The sequence below is a fragment of the Varanus komodoensis genome, unplaced genomic scaffold, assembly GCF_004798865.1.
Source record: "Varanus komodoensis strain SLA01 unplaced genomic scaffold, ASM479886v1 scaffold5, whole genome shotgun sequence".
Classification (NCBI taxonomy): Eukaryota; Metazoa; Chordata; class Lepidosauria; order Squamata; family Varanidae; genus Varanus; species Varanus komodoensis.
In genome coordinates, this window is record NW_025336087.1 from 3,511,261 (window position 1) to 3,521,486 (window position 10,226).

Consider the following 10,226-nt stretch of genomic DNA (forward strand, 5'->3'; position numbering starts at 1 on the left):
GGAAGGAAGGAAGGAAGGGGATCTCCAACAATGTCCATCTCCCTTCTAGCATGTCAGACCTTTGGACTAACTAGCTCAGTATTATTTACCCAAGGATTTAGTTTATGTATGCATAATATTTATATTCCACTTTCCCCCTCTTGAATAGAATCCAAGATTGCTTCCATAATCCTCTTCCCCCTCTCCACGTTCTCCTCATAGCAACCCTGGAGGCAGTGACCGGCCCAAAGTCACCCAGTAAGCTTCATGTCTGAATGTGGACTAGAACCCAGATCTCCAGTGCAACATGCTAACCATAACGCCAGACTCATGTATACCTGCAACCAACCATTTCCCCCTACAGTCACAGAGGGATGCCTCCTCCTCCCTTCCTCTAGTGATCCTCATGCCACCGGGCTACACTGCTGAGGGAGAGAGATTTCCCCTCAGCAATATTTTGTAGCCAAGATCAATCTTTCCTTTCCTCTAAAGGTAGGGAAAATGCAGATTTGAAGGGGTTTGTTGGGTGGTGAGTGGAGGACAAAGCATCTTCCTCTGGTCAAGGGAAGGGAAGGGAAGGGAAGGGAAGGGAAGGGAAGGGAAGGGAAGGGAAGGGAAGGGAAGGGAGGATTTAAGTTTGCCCACTGAGATTCTTTGGGTGCATGCATGATTGCACATGTATGTGTGGCCCTTTGGATCCAAGAACTGACCATCTCTCTTTTACACTGTCCAACAGTCAATCTTGAAGGTTTCAAGCAGGAGTCTTTCCCTGTTCTTCCTGGAGTTACTGAGATGGGGAAGCATAAACAGTAGCATGGAGCATCTGTCCAGAGAAACAGAAGAAAGTAGCACCCTGCTAAGGAACAAATGGATTTGTTTCTCACCTATTCCTGGCATGTTTCTGCTTGCCTTGGATAGTTAAGTAGAACAGAACATGGTATTTCTTCCGAAGTCACTTTAGCTGCCCCGGTTAAAGCCACTGTTTGTATTGTCAGGATTTAAAGGGTGTCTGAGCTCCAGAGTTACTTTGCAAAGGCTTTCTGTTTGCCATGAAGCAGAAGCTGTTCGTATATTCTAATAACATTATCTGTTATTAGGATCATTTCCTCATATGAAAATGAAATTTCTCCAAGTGCCTTAGATTTAAAGGAATCAATGTCAAAGAGATAATAATTTGTGAAGAGAGACAAAACAGTGTCAGAGCTTATGAGTATTTCAAATATGATTTCTTATCCGGAAGATCCATTATTCCATGGAGTAGTTCCCATTGGGAAGTAATGGAAACTGACTTTGCAGGATTTTAAAAACCAGACAGGAGATTATGCCAGACAAGGTACTGTAGAAAACAATCATGCGCTGGCAAAGGGATGGACCAGATGATCTAATATGTTTTCCATCTCTAATTCATATTATTCTATAATTAGTGGTGGAATACAATCAAAAGTGTTGGTGGTTCAGTTCCTATTACAACTATTAAAGAAGCAAAAAAAATCTTATTTATATTTTCCAGACCTATCTTGGGTTTGAGCCCAAACTCCTAAAGCCTTGGAAGTCACTCACTAGAAAAACTCATGTTCTACTTCAAACATATTCTAGTTTGCTATATCCAGAATAAAAAGGCAACATAATGTTTATTTCCTATGATGAGGATCCAAAGTATGATCCTACTAGTTCTGTGCACCAAAAGGGTCTTGGCAACTGTAAAATCATGTGCCTTGGGAAACACTATCTTAAGGGGAAACGGGTGTCCTGGAAACACAAGTCAATTCCTACTGATTTGTAATGGTTGCACCCCGCAGGGTGGCCAGAGTAAGAGGATCACAGCTAAGCTCATGAACAACAGGGACTTCTGTGGGAAGGGGCAAGACACATCAGCAGTCCATGGATCTACCATTTTCCCTAGTCTTTATTCAAGTGTGGGGTAAACTCCCATAAGTTGTATGCTGTTTCTGTTTCATAAATTGGTTTGGGAGAGGTGGTCAAGATGAACTGCTAAAATCTGCTTGGCATGTGTGTGCAGGATGTTGATTTAACTCAAACAGCATTCCACCTATTTAAGCGGCCATGTTAACTGGTGTCTAGCCTTGAATAGTCAACTGCAAAACCATCACCCTCCCGCTTGTCAGATGGGATCTTCAGCCAACAGGTGCCCAAGGAATGGGCCCAGATGCACACTAGGTCTTGACCTTCTGCCCATTGCTGGCCTTGGTAGTCTTTTCTCCTTCTCCTCATTTGTTTGCTTGATTTTAAGGTCCTCTGTCAGCCCTGATCAGCTGGCTGCAAAATGGGAAAGGTGGGACTCCTATTTCCCACACAAATCAAAGAATTCCAGGCTGCTTTTACCATCTTTTAATTCTTGCCTGTCAGCCCTGCCCACTCTGCCCTTGGTGCTCCCTCACTCCAGCCACTCTCACCACCTCCACTTCTGGTGCCTGCAGGAAGGCTTAGGTGTCACTCAACTTCTCTCTGTATCCGGGATGCAGAATCTTCTTCCTTTGCAGAGAAGCTCTTGGGAGCTGCATTCCAGGGACAGGCCAGGCTAAAGGCAAATGGGGTGAGGCCAAAACATTAAGGCAAACAAAACAAATCACAGGCAACTGTAGCTAAACGTCCTTACTGATCTGGCTAAGGGGTGGGATGAAATCTAGTAAGTAAGTAAATAAATACTGCCAATACCTAAACCCCAGGTCAGGGATTCCACTTTTTAGAATGGAGGGAAACTACACCAGTGCAGAAAACCACCAAATAATTTGTAGCTGGGTAAAAAGAGTAGAGCCAGGAGAAGGGGCTGAGACTAGAGAACTTTCAAGGTCCTGACTGAGATCCCCCAGAGGGCTGGATCTGGCTCCTGAACTCATCACCCCTGCTCTGCAGACAGACAGACACACTCTCAATTTTTTTTTTCTCAACAATAATTGGTCCCAGAAAGGTATTATTCCACCACTAGAATCCTAAGTTCAAATGCAAGCAAGAACTCCATTTCTTCAACATCATGGAAGTAGAGGAAAGTAGAACTCCACCCCAATGTGTACTCAGCATAGAGTGCAGGCTTGGGATGGGGAAGCAATTAATTCCTTTCACATTTTAATGTTAACTTAGTTTATTTTGTAGTTATTCAAATGTGTATCCTCCTCTGACTATTGCAGCTGAATTCCTCATTCAAAATATCCAAGCAAAACTATGTATACCAGGTGAAACAATGTTAAAAATGCATTTGAGAACATTATAAACAAAACTTGTGTATGTCAATTCATAAAAATGAAACTATTTTGAGGAAGAGGAAGAAGTAAGAAAAATAATGAAAACTGTACACAAAAATTATCATGAACTTTCATGAAAACAATTTAAACATTTTTGGTGTATAGGATGAGCCAGGCTTCCGATTGATATAATCATCAAAGTTTGAGAAAAACCACAATTAAGACTGGAAAAAATAGAAATGGAGAGAGACAGAAATTGACAGTCTCACCTCTCCTGATGTAAGTCACTTAACTCTCCACTCAATGTGAGGACATCAGGCGCAAGCATCTGGATATCATTTGTTGGGTATACATGTGGTCAGTTGAACCACACACGTGTCACCATAATTCAAGGAGCCCACGGAAGAAGGTAGGCAAAGCAATTTGAAATTTAGTGCAGGGGTGAAATAAAACAACTGGAACCAGTCAAATTTAATTTTTTTAACATGGGCATCATGATATTTTATATATTCAGAATATAGCTATACCTTGAATCAAATGCTAAATTGTTAAGATTTTTAAAAAGGGAACAAGAAAAAAGAGAGCACTTAATTGCATTCCATAATTAAGGATTACAAGCCTTCCTATCTGGCCTGCAGCCATGGAATCAGACAATGATCTCATCAGACATCATAAACTATGCAGGGTGAGGCTAGGTCACTGCTTGGATGGAAGATTTCCAAGGAAAACTCAGGTGTTAGAGAGTATATTCCCTGTGATTCAGTAGGTGGTGCTCTTTCCTTCTAAGTTCATGTTATTGAATCAACTTTCTGTAAAATGTGTGCATGTGGAGGGTGGGGGGCAGAAGTTCTGTTGAGTAAAGATTTTAATTGTGAGGCAGGTGAGAAACTAAGCCTACAATGGTGATTGAATTAACAAGCATATACATTCATTTCCCAATTAGTCAGACCATGCCTTTATCGCAACTATCAAAGCATGCATACAGTTGTGAGAAAGCTTTCACTGGTTCACTGCTGTGCCTTCAGTTTGGGTTATTACACGAACACACACTATCACCACAACCACCTCACATACATAAGACAAAGAAATAATCTAGATTAATTACTTGTGTAATTCTAATCATTAACTAACTCCATCCATGACATTAGAGATTGAGGGAATGCACTCCTTTACCTTTTTAATTATAAGATATTATGGTTGACAAGTCTTCCATCTTGAGCGGTGTTAAGTATACTCACCTGAATGGCCACTGTGGAATGAAACTGACCCTTCCTAAAATACAGTGCATGTTGCTCTCATTTTCCACCACCTTTTTCCACTAGCATGATCCGAAGGGCCAGATTAACAGAGGGACACAGAGGCAATTATCCAACCCCCTCTCATCTGCACTGGAAGTTAGGAACCATTTACTCTGATGCCGTTGCCAGCATTTGGGAAAAATCCCTCTTTTAACAATGCTAACAATATGCTGAAGAAGTTATAGAGAACACAAATATCTGCCATAGGCCACCAAGAAAAATGTGTGTATCTTCTTCTTTAGCTTTGTCCTTTTCACCAGGCAGAACACACCCACCTTGTCTCTCAATGCACACACAACTGTCAAAACACAGGCTTCCTTTTAAAATGGGGGGTTTTGACAGCACTACCCAGGTTTTTGGACAGGGGCATGTATTTCTGTATGCTTATGTCCCTGTCAAACAAATGCTAATTAGTCCTGTTCAAATCTCAATTTTGGGATTAGAGAATCTTTCCACAAAGGGGATGCTCAAGTAGTCACCCCTTTTAACAAGCAAAGTTCATTTGCTGTTTCGCTTTCTCTTGACAGCTTTCCTTTGACAGCTTTCCTTTTGACAGCTGTCAAGAAAGCTCAAAGTAAAAAATTGACTTATTTGCAGCCTCTCTGGGTCAATGTCCATGGCTCACACCCACTATACTTGCACAAGACTGAATAATCTTTTCATTAAAAAATTAACAAAATGCACAAATTGTGTATGTTTAAAAAGAGAGGGTGATAAACCAGTGACAGCCCCTCCAAAGTGCTACTGGGCAATTTAGGAGGGGCTATCAGTAGCTGTCAATTCAGAAATCATGGAAGGCAATCTCCAGAGAAAACAAGGGGGGAAGTGGGGGGAGATTGCAATAAAAAAACGGACTCAATTGCAGTGGAGAAAGTAGACACAGAAGGACTAGCTGCCAAGTCCTTAAGGTTGGACTGATGGGCAAGGGGGTGGCAACAACCCATAGTGATCCTGATTGTCTGTCAGGTGCAGTGAGGCTTGTTCGGTTAACTAGTTCACTACTGGTTACTCACAGAGTGTGTTAGTGCAGTGTGCAAGTCTATGCAATAAGGCAGAGCACTATTGGAGGAAAAGAAATTAAGTGCAGGAAGTTGGTTTGGTAGCATTCCACATAAATCACAGGACTGAAGTGAAAACTGGAGGTGCTGCTCTCCTGTCAAAGCCTTCACAGCAGCCGGATAGCTCACAAAGGAAGGAAACGAAACGCAGTGCCAGGCCTTTGCCCCTGCAAAAACCAAGGTGCTAATAAACACTATTTTTTATGGGAGTGAAGCCATCTTCTGGGTCTCTGTTACCCTTATTTTAAGTTGCAGAATCCTGTTAAACCAAAATGTTTTAAAGGAGAACGTTCATTTTCTGCTTTCTCTTTTTGCAACCATTCCCAGAACCAAATGCCATGAGATTTGCATTTTAGTTGAGTTGAGATGGAGCTGCTCTAAAATTATGTCAGGAGCACGCAGACATCTTTACTGCTGGGAGGTCCTCTTTCCAATAAATTCGTAGCCTGGAAAGGCAGCTTTGGACTTCAGTTCCCATAAGTGAGGTGCTGACTATTGACCATGTTGGCTAGAGTATGTGAGAGTTGCAGCCCAAAAATACCTGGAGGACATCAGGTTGCCTTCTCCCATGTTTCATTTAAATTGCATATCATATATACCTAATTGTGTTTTTTTTAAATAGATCAATTTTAAAACAGCCAATGCACAGCAGTGGGATAAATAAATCATATTGGAGCACAGAGACAGGAAGAGAAACACAGTAAAATTCTTCTCCAGCATATCTTCTCACTAGTCCAAAGTCCAGAGAGCCAGTGTGATGTAGTGGTTAAGAGCATGGGACTGGGACTCAGGCGATCTGGGTTCTAGTGCCTGCTCAGCCATGGAGCCAACCGGGGACTTTGGGCCAGTCACAGACTCTCAGCCCAGCCTACCTCACAGGGTTGTTGTTGTGGGGATAAGATGGAGGAGGAGAATGATGTAAGCTGCCTTGAGCCCTTTGTAGGAAAAAGGCAGGATATAAATCAAAGAAAAAAAAAACCATGGATGAACATGGTTATAACCTTTTCAGAATTTCAAAATCCAAGAGTGAATGAGCCAGGTAGCCTTGCCATTATGGGGACTGTTCCTTGCAAGTAAAGCCAATTTGAGCAAGGTATTACTCCTTTCATAACACAAATAAAGCAAATTTAAACTGTAATCTTATACCAGTTTACAGAGGAATCAGCCTCATTGAATTAAATAGGATGCAGTTCTGAGTTGACATGCATAGGATGGTATTAGCGGTCAAACACTGACTGGGTGCAACCACGAGTGACCAGCCTATGGCTCCGCTCATGTTGCACTGAGACAGTGCAGCAGAATGAAATCCAGGAAGATCCCTTCACCCCAATCAAGTGATCAGAAGCACAGCCAACAGCAGAGTTGTTTTGGTGTTCGCTCTTTATAAAGTTTAAATGTAAGTAGTTACAATACTTTCCCCCCAGGGCTCAAGTAGAGAATGCATTTCGCAGATCAGCGGACTGAGGTCCCTTTACTGAATAAAATGCTTTCAGTGTAATAGGGCTTGAACCATTACCATAGGAATTACAGAGCTGTGAGTCCAGCCATTACTGCTGCCACTGCTGCTTAAGAAGGGCCAGATTGCAATCATTTTGCAAAATGTTGGCTGGCTCCATATTTTTAGGGAAAGTTACATGTAAAGTAATCCCAGCAGAGAACAAGTTTCACGGAATGAATGTTAGACTTGGAATAAACAAACAGCCCCAAAACAATTTAGTCATCCCACACCTAATGGGAGATATTGGAATCCAGATAAACTTACACATGTGAATGGTATTAGATTCTCCACAATCTCTCAGACTTTAGCTGTCCTGTCCCTTCCAGGCAGCTGACTGAATATGATGGATAAGGAACTGCTTGTTACAGGCAGGACTAGAGGACAGGAGGGTATCCAAGGGCCTTCAGCATACCATTTATGTCACAGGTCATAAATCTATCCAACATAATCAAGAAACTCTAGTTAAAGAGGCCATTTTATCAGGCTGCTGTTTGTATTAATGATTAAACAAAAGATCATAGATTGCATCATAATGGAATTATGAATACTTCACCTGGATAAAGGAAAACATTGCTAATAAGACTGTACTTTTGGTTTGTTGTGTTTTGGGGGCTGCAGAGCTGAAGCTTGTGTGATTGTTTTACTAACAGAATTTTGATAGTACCCAGTAACAAAAAAACTACAGAATGCTTAAAACCATTTTAAAATACAGAATAAGCATAACATTTTAAACATGTTCCAATGACATATGCATCAACCAACAACAACCAAAATGTTAGGATCTGAATTGCATGTTTTTAAGACTGAAGAAGTTGGGAAAGAATAAACATATTCACCTACCCCTAAAAAGACTATGGTGTTGTTTTCCTTTTTGCATTTTAAACTCCCTGAAATAATAGTACCAGCAGGTCTACAGTGGCCATGCTCAATGAATTCCTGGTACTTTTTAAACAATTGTTTAACTTCCCTTTCCCTCAGCACAGACCAGGAATACAGAACAAGCTGTTTCCATAGCAAAAGTCGAGTTAGTCTGTTGCAGGAGAGCCCCTGGAACCACCAGCCAATTCCACTGCCCTCTTCTTCACGCTGTCTCTTGCGGCAGAAAGATACCATTCCTTTAACATATGTTATATGTTACCACTCAGCATATAAAGTCCTAAACGGCTTAGGCCCTGGCTCTTGCCTGCACTCATATATGCCTACCTGGCCTTTCAGATCAATGATCTCACATGAGCCATAGGGAAGTGAGAGGGCTGGCTGCTAGGAGAAGGGCCTTTTCTGTTGCTGCTCCCCACATCAGGAATGCTCTCCCTAAGGAGAGCCATCTGACACCTTCCTTATACTCTTTTCTGCACCAGGCAAAGACCTACCTCTTTTAAAGACTTTTTAATATCTATCAGTCACCACCTAACCTCCAGTGGTATTAATTTAATGTAATTTTATTCCATTTTTTATTCATATTAACTTATGCTGTTGTTTTATTGTTTTATAATGTATTTTAATTGTCTGATGTTAGCCACCTAGAGATGCAATGGGTGAAATAGGCAGCATAGAAACATTTTAAACAATGAATGAATGAATGAATTTCTAATCTCTGATAAGAGCTGCCCAACAATTGACTGAGTCCCACAAGTAACTCAGTCAATTAGGCCAGAGGCCCATGCCTGTGTGCATGCAGCTACTCCATACATCTATCCAACGTGTAGGTGGGAATGCATGTGCAGACCCTGCCCACAAGGACCTGAAACCCTCTGACTCCACCCCGTCACAGGCATGCTTAGAACAATGTCTGAAGTGTCCATTCACGGAGACCAGGGTAGGCAACTCTGGGGGACTCCACCCTCTAAACCCACTGCGGTCTACCCCTTCTCAAATACTGGCATTGGAAAAAGCCATGCACCTTATTTCCCAGCAGAAGCACTGGGAATCCAGCGGTGTGCTACTAGCAACAATAGCAATGGATGCATGAGGCCCCAAGGATTCCTTGGACCATGTTGCCCATCCCTGCTGTAGATTCTCACATGACTGGGAGTAATCAAGGTTACTGATCATGTGGAGAGCCTACAAGGCTATGCATGGAGTTGTAACTCTTTCAGACCTGTTGATGTTACGGGGCCAGAATTCAGGCAGATATCAGGATGGGGCCGTGTCCTGCTTTTCCCTACAAGCATTCGATATATCTCAAAAGAGTGCCATCTTCTGAGCACCTGCCCAGCTTCCTGCTGGAAAGCACAACATTTGGGTCTTAGTTTTGAGAAGGAGAGGAAAGGGAAAGGGGGAAACTGCAGGATACAAACTCTGCAATCTAAATATGTTTTCAATAGTAATTGTTTTCTTTTTCAGTTGGCTTTCCTTAATCAGAAGCAACATGACCCTTTTGACATCCTTTTTATTTCAAAGCACAGTCGCCATCTGCCATTTGTTTTGGAGATGGCCTGCCTTCTTTCAAAGACAACCTGCAACTTCAGGCTTTCCTTGCATCTTAATACTTGTCACTCAGTAACGTGGGAAGACTTTGAGGTACGTCCTCCATGTCCATGCTTGGAATTACAGTACAGCTCTCCATCCCCACCTTTGGCTGAATCTTATTACACATATAGGTACACATTGAGATAGACAATATATACTTCAAAGGCGAATGTGTGGTTGTTGGGTTTTTTAAAACTAAAATTAAGAACAGGAGTGCCCTTAATAGATACTCCTATGTTTTCTTTAAATCAGAATGTTTCAAAGAAAGTTTTCCTGCAAAGCATTTGAAGTGGTTTACAAAGAATGAAGGGACCCGCTTATCTGAAGTTACTGAAGATCCATAGACATAGAATGATACTCATGAAAGGCAGTTTTATTTTCCTAGTCATACAGCCCAGGAAATGCAGTCTTGCTGCTTATTAGTTGCCCGTCCCATGCCTGGACCAAATGAAAGTGAACTTGTCAAGATACTGAACTTTTGTCAATAGCAGTTGGAAAGCCTTATGAACTGTGGATAGAAGCACATGGTGTTGCAGCTCTGGGGCCAATGACATGGTACCCAAGGACACCCATGGGCCAGCAGACACCCAGTTGTTCAGGTGGCAACTGACATTCCCTGTTTGTTTGTTATTTCTTTTTCTATTTAATAACCAAAAAAAGGTAGATGGGGGTTGGGAAGGCAAGCAGTGAAGTGGTGATGAGAAGCAGCAAATCTTGCCAGTAG